Source organism: Zingiber officinale, chromosome 2B (genome assembly GCF_018446385.1).
Source record: "Zingiber officinale cultivar Zhangliang chromosome 2B, Zo_v1.1, whole genome shotgun sequence".
NCBI lineage: Eukaryota > Viridiplantae > Streptophyta > Magnoliopsida > Zingiberales > Zingiberaceae > Zingiber > Zingiber officinale.
This window is the reverse complement of record NC_055989.1, coordinates 114,980,274-114,992,117: the sequence shown is the minus strand read 5'-3', so window position 1 is coordinate 114,992,117 and position 11,844 is coordinate 114,980,274. Positions and strand designations below refer to the sequence as shown.

Here is an 11,844-nt window from a genome sequence, read left to right as displayed (position 1 = left end):
GAGGTTCTTATTATTAGCCCAAGTGAAATCTGCACATGGAAAGAAAATACAAATCTCCCACAAACATATTAGATAAGATAGAGTCATAACCATATTAAGATAAGCAGAATAAGAAATAAAAACTGAATCACATCCAACAAAGTCAATGATAGGTACCTCTATAAAATTCTCCAAAAGATCACAAGAAATACTAACCTTACTTTACTGAGAAATACCTAAAATTTCTAAACATGTAGATATGACTTCCTCTGAATCAAATGATGGTTCTGGCTCTGGCTCAGGTGTTGATGATATCAATGATGGTGATTCTTGAGACTCTGCTATATCTACATGAGTCCCTACACATTGGTCCACAACATGCTCAATCCTTGCAACTCTTACAACATCTAAGGATTGTGTGGACAAAGGAGGTGATTCTTGAGATGCTGCTTCCACAACACAGCTCCCTACACATTGTTCCATACCAACATCATCAACACAAACATAAAAAAACAAACCAACATCAATATCCTTAATAGGAGAATCAACTATAGGAGGATCAATAACTTCAATTGCAGTTTTAAATTGATCTACCACATCACATTCATCATCTGAAAATTTAATGTCACTACAACACCCTATAAAATTTGGAGGTAGATCTGAAAACTTATTTACCACTACTTTATCTTTACAATCCTCATCTGAAGAGTTTTCATCTTTATACAAATTCAAAAATCTGCACTCAACCTTACCAATGTCATAGAATTTTTTAAAGTCATAGTTCTCATTGCCCCCCACTAACCTTTGTGGAAAAGGAACCCTTAGTGAAGGTCTTGGGAAAGGTACTTCTAATTTCCCATATTCCCTTTTAGCTTGTGGAGGAGATTCAACTTGCTTATCTAGTGTTGGTATGATCAATCGTTGAGGGAAAGGTACTTGTGGCATTTGGAAACCTCCTGGAATAATGGAACTGAGTTCATGTGGTCTTCTATTGTTTTTCTCCTCAATTCTAAACATGTCCTTCTTCAGAAGTTCTTCAAGATTTTTTTCAATTCTCAACCCAACATCATCACTCTTTTCACTAGATCTTGTCTGCGAAGGAGGGGGATCTTCTTTAAACCAATTTGAAACAATACTTTCAATCTTTGCCCCTAAATGTTTGAACTCCCCGTTCTATGACTTGTGATTTTCAAAACTCATAGATGGTTGAGTTACAATTTGTTTGATAGGCTCTATAGCATTTATGGCTTGCACTTCTTGAATGTTTGAGGGAGATTTCATCCAACTTATGTTCGACCATTCATGGAGGTTCAATGCCACTTGATCAATTAACATATATGCTTCATCTACACTTTTGTCCATAAAAGAACCTCCAGCTGATGAATCCAATAAACTCTTATCTGAGAAAGAAATTCCCCCATAGAATATGTGTAGAATTAACCATTTTTCAAAACCATGATGAGGGCACTGTCTTTGAAGACTCTTGAATCTATCCTATGCTTCAAACAATGATTCTCCATATGCCTGAGCAAAATTTGTTATGCAATTCCTCATATACACTGTTCTGCTTGGAGGGAAAAAAATGATTCAAAAATTGCTTCTCCAATTGCTCCCAACTTGTGATACTTTGAGGATGGAGAGAATATAACCAAGTCCTTGCTTTATCCTTGATACTGAAAGGAAATGTCATCAATCGAACTGCATCTGCTAACACTCCTTCACATTTCACCATATCACAAATCTCTAAAAATATTTCAAGATGCAGATAAGGACTTTCTGATACTTCTCCTCCAAATTTGTGACCTTGTATCATAAAAATTAACTCTGGGTCTAGTTGGAAACTTTCTGCTTCAATTTGAGGTTGCACAATGGGAGATAAAAATCCTGCAGAAAAGGGTGTAGAAAAATTTCTCATGGGTCTACTTGACATGTTAGTGCTCATGGATATTCAAGGAAAAAAAATTATAAAAAGAATCAAAGACGAGTAATAAAATGCAATATGAAAAGCAAGAAAGAAAATGCAAATTTAAATTGTAAGCAAGAAAGTGCATAATGAAAACAAGAAAGAAAAGACAAAAGGAAAAAGAAAAATATCTAGAATAATTCATATGCTAATCAACTAATATGTTTATAAATTCTTGTTATTCTTGAGGCCTTTACGACGTTTGATCTCCACATACACAAGAACAAGATTGCAAGATATGTTTACAAAAGAAAAAGAAGAAAGAAACTAAATCAAAAGAAAAACAGAGAAAAGTTAGACTAGAATGTTAGAAATAAAAAATGCAGAATTAGAATTGCAACAAAAAGAATTGACAAGAAGTAGAAAGTTATACAAGAAAAAATTATGAAAATAGAATTCTAAAGATTATTTACAACTATGCTAATGAAAAGAAAAGAAAAAGATATGTTTAGTCTAACTCAATTGATAATCTCTAATGTTATAGCGCAGTCTCCAGCAACGGCGCCAAAAACTTATTAACTCTCCGCAAGTGTACGGAAATGTCGTAAGTAATAATAAAAGATATCGTATCCACAAGGCCTGAAATAAGCACTAAAGATGCCTTAACGCGAACTAGCTAAACAACTAATCAATTGGTTTTCAAAAGCTAAATGCAACTATGCAAAGTAAAACATAGAAATGAAAGAATAACAAACAAGAATAAGGGCTTTGATAAAAAGTATGTTCTAGGAGTTTTGGTTTCTTCGTAATATTATTTGATGTAATGATCTACCAAATCTTATTGCTCAATTATCCATCATTCGTAGAAGGTTGTCGGTTCCCTCTTGCAATAGACAACTAGCGTAGGAATGAAATATATCTAAATGCGATCAATTAGGAATGAAACCTATGTTGTCCTTACACGGGCTTGCCTGTCACGTGCGTTCCTCGGATAATCAACATAAGAATTCATCAATTCTCAACCTTATTAAGATATAAAGACTAATGCATACAATCTATCCTACCTTCTTGAATAACCTAATTTCTCCTTCAAGATTACCCCTCAAACGTCTTTACACGGGCTTGTTCCTGTCACGAACGCCCCTCAGAAAATCGAACGAGGAATTACCTCTACAAGATGAACAAGATATTCAACCATTCAATCAAGTATGGTAATTAAGCCCTAATCACAACATTACACACAAGAAAGAATGGATACAAACAGGACAAGATCATAGAAATAGGGAATTGGCATATCCATAAGAGTTTTACATCAAATCTTCATTACAAATACTCCCTCCATCCTAGAACAAGAGATCTAATCCATAAAACAATGAGAGAAATCTGAAAACAAGAAGATTACAAGCATCTTGATCCCCATATCCAAGAAAGAAGGGAGAAAGAAAGCTTATCTACGATGAAGAACGGTCTTCGGATCCAATCCTTGCTTTCGGAGTCGAAACGTTGAAGATCCGCCCTTAGATCACCGGAAAACCCTTCAAGAAGGTGGAGGAACGCCCCAAATCTCGTTTTCTCCCAAAAGGGAGAAGATCCCCCCTCAATTCATGAAGGAAGCCTTATATAGAGGGGAGGTTTGGGCGCCACACGACCCCGAGGCACGGTCGTGTGAGGTTCACACGGCCAAGGCCACTCCCTTCTCTGCCTACCTTACACGGTCGTGTGTGATACACGATCGTGGCACACACTGCTTCTGCTTCCCTTGCACGGTCGTGTAGATTTATACGGCATGCACTGCCTCTGCCTCTGGAAATCTTGCACGGTCGTGTGGTGCACACGGCCAGGGTCTTCTTGGTCTATGGAAATCTTGCACGGCCATGTAGATCTACACGGACGTGCAAGGCTTCAGCTCTGGATGGCTTGCATGACTGTGTAGTGTACACGGCCTGACTCCTTCAGGCTTCAAATCTTGGCACGGCTGTGTGAGGTTTACATGGCCATGCCCACTTCCTTTTCTGCTGCAACCACATGGCCAAGGATCTCCACACGGCCTGGGCAACCCCCCATGGCAGTGTCGTGTAGTGTACACGTGCAAGGCTTCAGCTCTGGATGGCTTGCATGGCCATGTAGTGTACACAACCTGACTCCTTCAGGCTTCAAATCTTGGCACGGCCGTGTGAGGTTCACACGACCATGCCCACTTCCTTTTCTGCTGCAACCACATGACCAAGGATTTCCACATGGCCTGGGCAACCCCCCATAGCAGGGTCGTGTGAGGTCAAGGAATGGTGCCTTCCTCCTTTGCTTCACTTGCAGATTTGGCTTTGAACATGAATCCTTCACCAAATTTGACTCCTGTGTACAAAAAATGCACAAAAGCAGATCTCCGGACAAAGAGAGTAAATATGCTAAAAGGAAAGGTAGAAGTACAAAAATACGTAGACAAAGATGTGCAAAGTATGTGAATGTGCGTCAAAACATGCTAAACAAAGGTATATAATCTACACACATCAGCTTGATTGACACTTTAATAGTTAGGCAAGGGTTTTCAGAAAGATAATTAAATATTCAATTTTTTAAAAGACTTTGTCTAGAAGTGGTTGTTGCTCCAATAACTAAGATGACCTAGTGTCTCGCCACAGCCTGGAAGCCAATTATTGAAATAGATATTTAATTGACAGACTATTAAATCTTAGTATAACTCAAATGTAAATTAATCCTTAGAATTTTATCTAAATTGAAGATAAAATTAATTATCTTACAAAACAATTAAGGTTTCCTAATTGACAATATAGAAAAAGGGTGAGATGGATTTAGGTTAAAAATAAAAATTAGTTAAACCAAATTTAATTAAACCTTATAAAAACAAAATTAATTTCAAAATTTAATTATTTTTCAAACCTTAATTTTAAAATCTTACTTAACTTCAAATCATAATTAAATTTTAATAATTTAAACTTAAATTTTTTAAAATCCATACTTATATATTATTTTTAAAATTCAAACTTATATATTATTTTCAAAATTTAGAATTAAATATTATTTTCAAAATTTAGACTTATATGTTATTTTCAAAATTTAAAATTAAATAATATTTCCAAAATTTAGAATTAAATATTTTTTAAAATTCAAATTTAAATATTTTTTTAAAAATTTAGACTTAAATATTTTTAAAATTTAGAATTAAATATTATTCATACTTAAATATTTTCTAAAATTCAGAGATAATATTCTTAAAAATTAAAAATTAAAAATTAACTTGAAAATTAAGATTAGCTCAATCTCACACAAACTCATAAACTTAACATATTTGATAACTTAGAAAGGGTGAAATGAAAAATTAGAAAAATTGATAATAATTTTTATATTTTCTTCCTATGTTTCTCATGCTTGAATTATAGGACCCTCGAACTTAAATGATTAACTTAATTTTTTAGCATTAATCAGGGTGGAGTGAAAGGACTTAAGTTAAACGTTTAAATATTTTCTCAGAGTTTAGTATTTTTCACATTTTCAAAGTTAAATATCTTTTTAAGTTAAAGTTTTTTTAAATCTTAAGTTAAAATTTCAAAGTTTAGTTTTCTTAGTTAAAGTATTTTTTAAAAAGAAAGTAAGTATTTTTCAAAAAATAAGTTACATCTTTAAAGTTAAGTTTTTTTTAAGTTAAAAATATTTTTCAAAGAGATAATAAGTATTTTTCAGAAAGTAAGTTAAATTTCTAAAATAAAGTACTTCTTAAAAGTATTTTCACAAGAAAATTCATTTTCAAAGCTAAGTAAGAAACTCTTTTTAAGGCTAAGCTTTTTGAAAAGAAAATCCTTTTAAAGCTAAATTTTTCAAGAAACTCTTTTAAAGTTAAACAATTTTTTTAAAAAGAAAGTTAAGTGACCTGTTCAGGAGGAGGTTAAGGGAAAACGATTAAAAGTTATCTTTTCAATTTAAAGTTCTTTTTACTCTTTCTCTCTCTAACTTAGTACTCTTTTTGATGTATGTCAAAGGAATTTTTTATTAAGGAGGGGGGGGGGGGCTTTTTTACATTAATTTTTGTATGTTTTACTTAACTTTGAACTAGGTTGTCATAATAAAAAGGGGGAGATTGTTGGTGTAGAAAGCACCATACGATCGAACCTAAGTTTTGATTTTGGCAAAGAGTTCAAAATTAAGTTGTCTTGTGATTTAACAAGTGTGACTGAGTTTGTAGGAAATTCCTAAGTGATCTTAGGTAAAGGAAAATCCTAACGATGGTAGGCAACGAAGTCATGGTTCGGGGAACTGGGTGAAGTCTTAGCGAGTCGAGGACTTTAGGAAAAATCCTAGAGTTGAGACTCTAGGTGAAAATCCTGGGGGTCGCGGACACCAAGTGGAAGACTGAACGGGTCATTGTGAACGTCCAGTATAAAGTCCTGAAGCTTCGAACACTGAGAAAAAAATCCAAACGGTCTAGATGACCAGTCTGGAAAAAGATAATTTCTCCTAACAGGAGTAGGTGAGGATATGTTCTTTGAAGAAGGAACAGTAGGCGTCGGTTCGACATAGAGTTTTAATGAAACTTAAAGTCAGGACTGGACAGTCCGAAGGCTATCAAATATTGTCGTTCTTTATATATTATCTGCTTGGACTAACCTTATTTTGCAGGAAATTGAAGTTGGCAAACAATGGTAGTTCGAGCGCCCGGACTGGCTTCAACGGCGAACTACCCGAGCGGGGCACTTGGCCAAGCGCCCTGGTGGTCCGGGTGCCCAAAGTTGCTCCAGGTGCTCGAACGGCCAAAATTTGACCTGCTCAAATAGATGGAGCGCACTAACTGGTGGAGATACATCATGGTCTGGGCGCTCGGGGGTGGTCCGGATGCCCGGAGATGGATAATTTTTGCAGATCAAGTTTCGATGGGAGTATGCCATGTTAGCCCTGTGGGGGCATCCAATGGAGGTTCCAGGCGCTTAGAGTGGTAAAAGGTGGATTCTACCAACACCTCAATAATGATATTCCAAGCATCTTCCGCTCTTGCACGCTGCTCAAAAAATGCTTCCATGATGGCCAAATGCTACTTCGACAACCAAAGGCTCGTGACTTAATATCTTTACAAGTTGTTGGTATAGTTTTATTTAAAGTTTTATAATTATAGTTCTTATACATAATATTTGTAATCTTTCTTCGAACTACTAGTGGATTGTTTATCGAAAGCACTCTTATGTGTCGGCCTTGGAGTAGGAGTTGTCACAAGCTTCGGACCAAGTAAATCAAAGTATTAGCGATTGCTTGTTTTTCTTTCTGTCTTTATTTTGCTACTTATCTCTTGAAAGTTTTTAAACAAATGTCAAAGCCATGAGCGCTATTTACCCCCCTTTTCTAACGCAATGATCCTACAGATAGGATCTAATTAATAATCTCATTAAATTATGCTAACTCTATTTTGCACGTTAAATATCTTTCTATTAGACTAATGGACTTTTGCAGCAGAAAAAACAAAGTAAAGTCTTGGATGAACAGTGTCCGAGGCACCTCAGAGGGTTGAGGAGGTTTCTTGGAGTTGTGCAGAGGCACCCTAGATCCAGAAGAGGTACCCTCACATAGATGAACTTTGAGGATAAAGTTCAGGCGGTGGGGAGGCACCCTAAAGTGCACTGGAGGTGTCTTGGAGCTACGCGGAGACTCCTTCGAGCACCTAGAAGGCGCCCTCAAGTGGATAGAAGTTGCAGTCAGTGAGACTTATCATGACCAAAGCTTAAGGGATTAAATTTACACCTAGAAGCACCTCGAATGAAGTTGGAGGCACCCTCAATGCTCCTTAAAAGCACTATTCGGCCAGAATTCAAGAATGAACTTTCATACGAGCTACTTCAACCTTTCTGCTGCTACGTCTTTATGCTGTTGTCATGCTACTACTACATCCAACTACTGCTGGTAGACCAACACCAACACACGAGCTCTCAACTTCGGTAATCATGTGTTGGTAACTTTATATTACTGTCATTTACTTATTGCTAAGGCAGTGTAGTCTGTTACACTGTTCTTCATTCTTGTACTTGATTCACTCTTCTAGTTGTTTTGGAAGAAGATTTTAATGGATATTCCATCGATATAATCCAAGGGATTGTGGGTCTTAGAGTAGGAGTCGATGAAGGCTCCGAACCAAGTAAAATAAATACTTGTGTCCCTTTTTTTTCTTGTTCATTTACTTTTCCGTTGTGCACTCATATTTTATAAAATCATAAAAGAACAAGTTTTAAAAAAAACCCCCTTCTCATGTGCACCGATCCTACATAAGCAAGAGGGATTTGGTTCGTAGTGTAACGACCCAATTTTCCTCATTAGGAGTCCTAAAAGTGCTTTAAAATATTTAGAAATACTTTAGAAAAATTCTAGAGATTTTTAGAGTATTTTTATGGAATTTTTGGATGTCGTTTGGTATTTTTACCAAAAGAAAGAAGTTGTGACAAAAAAATGTCCAAGCCGAGGCTCGAATCGGCAACCCCTGACCCGAGCAAAACCCGGCTAACCAACTGGGCTAGCGGTTATTACTTAATCAAATAAAGGGAGAATTTTATTTAAGTAGTAGAAGTTAATAACAAGAAATAATAGGGAGAAAAATGGTTGCAGCCGGGATTCGAACCCGCGACTCCAACCATGAGCCAAGCCGCGGCTGACCAAGTGCTCCAACCGTCGGTTCTGCTTAGAAAAGGTAGGAGATTTATTTAAAGCAGTAACAGAATATTAAGGTTATAAGACGAGAACTTAGGGCTTGATTATTTCCCCGTGATCTAATTTTCTCTCCTCTCCCTCACGAACGGCGTCGGCGCCGATTCTGCCGAGCGAAGGAAAACGAAGCCCTAGCTTCGTCTCCGGGGGCCGGCCGAAGGGGATTTCCACGAGCTCTTCTCGGATTCAAGCTCCTCTCGTCAAGAAGGACCCATGAACACGAAGAGAGGCCACGATTTCAAGAGACCCGAAACCTAGAAATCTTCCTTCTTCGGCTGTGAGTTCAAGAACACGAGGTAAGTTGCTACTCACCTGCAGTAGGATAGCTCCGAGATTTTCTTTCCTTGCTGCCGTGATTTGAGGATTTGGATTCATGATTTCTTCTTGTTTTTCCGAAGCAGATTAGAAGATTGAGATCTTGTAATGACCCGCCTTCTGGGCACTGGCTGTAAGGTCGATCGTCACAATAATGCTGTGCGGAAAACTGGGCTAATTAAAATTTTACTCTACTAAGGACGGATACAACTGGTAAGAAAGGTCTAAAGACCTTCCTTGCTGGTGTACACATGCTAAGGAGGGAAACTGGACATCCCAACTAAACTAGGGACTAGAACTAAACTTCCCAACTGGATCGCAGACCTGCCGATCGATCCACAGATTGATCGGAGCTGCGGTCGTTCTGTTCCCAACTGGATTGGTCGGCTGACCGATCCAGGTGTGGCTAGATCGGTCGGCAGACCAATCCAGGTATGTCTAGATCGGTCGACAGACCGATCCAGGTATGTCTGGATCGGTCGACAGACCGATCCAGGCACCTGAAGCTCTCCTGGAACGCTACTGTATCGTACTGGATCGGTCGGCTGACCGATCCAGGAGGATACAGTAGCATACTGTATCTGTCTGGATCGGTCCAGTGGCACTGCCCAGGCTCTGATCGGTCTGGAGACCGATCAGAGTTCTGATTTCGTCTGGGGACTCTGATTTCAGCACTTTGGCGTGCCAAAACCTCACACAACAATTCTAACAAGGCTAGGAAACACTCTAACAATGGAAACTAACATTCTCACATCATAAGAGAAGGGTTCTAAGCATAATAGAGTGCATAGCTAACTAGTTTATAGTGATTAACAACTAGAGTGCAAATAACAAAATACTGTAAAGTTCTGATGCTTAAGTAAAACTTGCTAAAATCCCTTAGAATCTTTTATTCTAGTTCCTGCCACACACATCTTGATCTGCATTGACCTCCAGCCTCCGCTACTGGTCCACTTTTCCTTTACCTTTATCTGCAGTATAAGAAAAGTAGTATCTATAAGGTAAAAAGCTTAGTAAGAAACCATCTACCTCACAAAAATATGCAACGATGCAAATATGATTTCAAATCATGCTGTTTAAAACATATGCTGGATATACTGAATAAACTAAGCATGGCATGGCATAGAAGCATACAATCATGGCATATCTAAAGCTGAGCATAAAGTCATCATGCATATTCACAGGGAAAAACTAAGCTGATAATATGAACTGAGCTACGCTAATACTGAGCTACTGCTAGAACTGTACTGAATTCATGAACTACTTTATGAAAGGTTGAAAACCATATACATATAATAAGTGAAAATACTAAACATGCTGCTGATGGGCCCGGCAACTATACGTGCTATGCGCGCATCTCTAACTAGACCCGGGGTTGCAAGTCCCGAATTTAGTAGAGCTACTAGGTTATCTAAACCTAGGGACCGACTATGGGAGCCCAGCCCAATGGATATCTAATCCAGTACAGTGCCAACTAAAAAGTAAAATACTGAGTATAGCTAAACTGTTCTAAATTGCTGTTTCTAGGTTATCTGAACCTAGAGCTAGGTTGTCAGAACCTAGAGACGACTGTGGGAGCCCACCCATTGGACCGTAGTCCCATATAAGCTAGAATAAACCGATTTACTAATTTAGATGCTTCTAATGCATTCAACTGTGCTAATAAAAATGCCTAAGTTGCATTCTTTTTCTAAGCTAGTTATTTAATCGAACACCTAGTGTGCTTTAACTCCCTTCTCTATTAGGGAGACTACCTTTAGGCACCCAACAGCATCTAAACCTCCAACTGAAGGAGAAAAGACGTGTCCGGCCCATCTAAAGGTACTCACTAAATCCCTAAACCTGCGAGGAGGGTTAAATACACCCCATGTGTCGAAAACATACGCATATAACTAAACTAATGCACAGAAAATCAAACGGTAGCTATTATACTGCAGGTGAGGGGTTTCTTACCTCCTATTCGGAATTTCTTACGATTCTATTCGCTAGAACTCCGGTGGAGATGATCTTCTCGACGATCCGCTCGCGTCTACGTGTTCTTCTCGCGAAGGGGAACGTCCTCGTATCGAAGGTCTCGCCGGAAGAAGTTCCCTTGGCCCTTGGGGCTTGGTGTGCCGTGCGTGAGGAAGAGGAGGAGAAGGGAGAGGTGGCGGTGGTGTTGGGTCTCGGCGTGAGGGTTTAGTGAGGAGAGGGCTGCCGAACCAAATTCTCAAAATAAACCAACCCCCAACTTAACCTTCCTATTTATACTAAGTAACTAATTCGGCCAACCCAATTATAAATATAATTGGTCCCCTTTCCTTTCAGCATGGCCCTGCTGGGTTCAACTGGTTCCCAACATTATCCCTAAGCCATAGGTCTCGGGTTCGATTCCCGCCTAAGCTATTTTACGGTTCTAATTATTTTTATTGCTTCCGCTACTCGGAAAATTCCGGAAAAATATCTAAAAATTCCAGAAAAATCATAGAATATTTATAATACAGTTTCGAGAATTTTCGAGCGTTACAATCCCCCATACCTTATAAAAAGTTCGTCCTCGAACTTAGAAAAATTCTGGGTACTTCTGTCTCCCAAGTTGCCTCTTCTGCTGTGTGACTGTGCCAAATGACTTTGACTAATGGTACTTCCTTGTTCCGTAATTTCTTAACTGCTCGGTCTATTATCTGAATAGGCCGACTATCATAGCTGAGGTCTTCGCGGATCTGTACCGACTGGGGCTCAATCACCTGGGTAGCATCTGGGGTATGCTTCTTCAGCATAGAGACATGAAATACGTTGTGGACAGCTGACATTTCCTGGGGTAGCTCTAGCTCATATGATACCTTGCCCACTCTTTTGCTAATAAGATATGGTCCCACATATCTGAGACTTAGCTTGCCCTTCTTCCCAAAACGCATTACTCCCTTCATGGGAGCCACTCTGAGGAACACTGAATCCCCAACTGAAAACTC

At 38.4% G+C, this 11,844-nt stretch overlaps 1 non-coding gene across 1 annotated transcript; it reads left to right on the top strand.

The window, feature by feature from the left end:
* The first annotated feature begins 1,429 nt into the window (after window positions 1-1,429).
* On the top strand, window positions 1,430-1,535 carry LOC122049815. The gene has a single exon (XR_006131071.1). It is a non-coding gene; the product is annotated as a small nucleolar RNA R71 (small nucleolar RNA).
* Window positions 1,536-11,844: the final 10,309 nt, after the last annotated feature.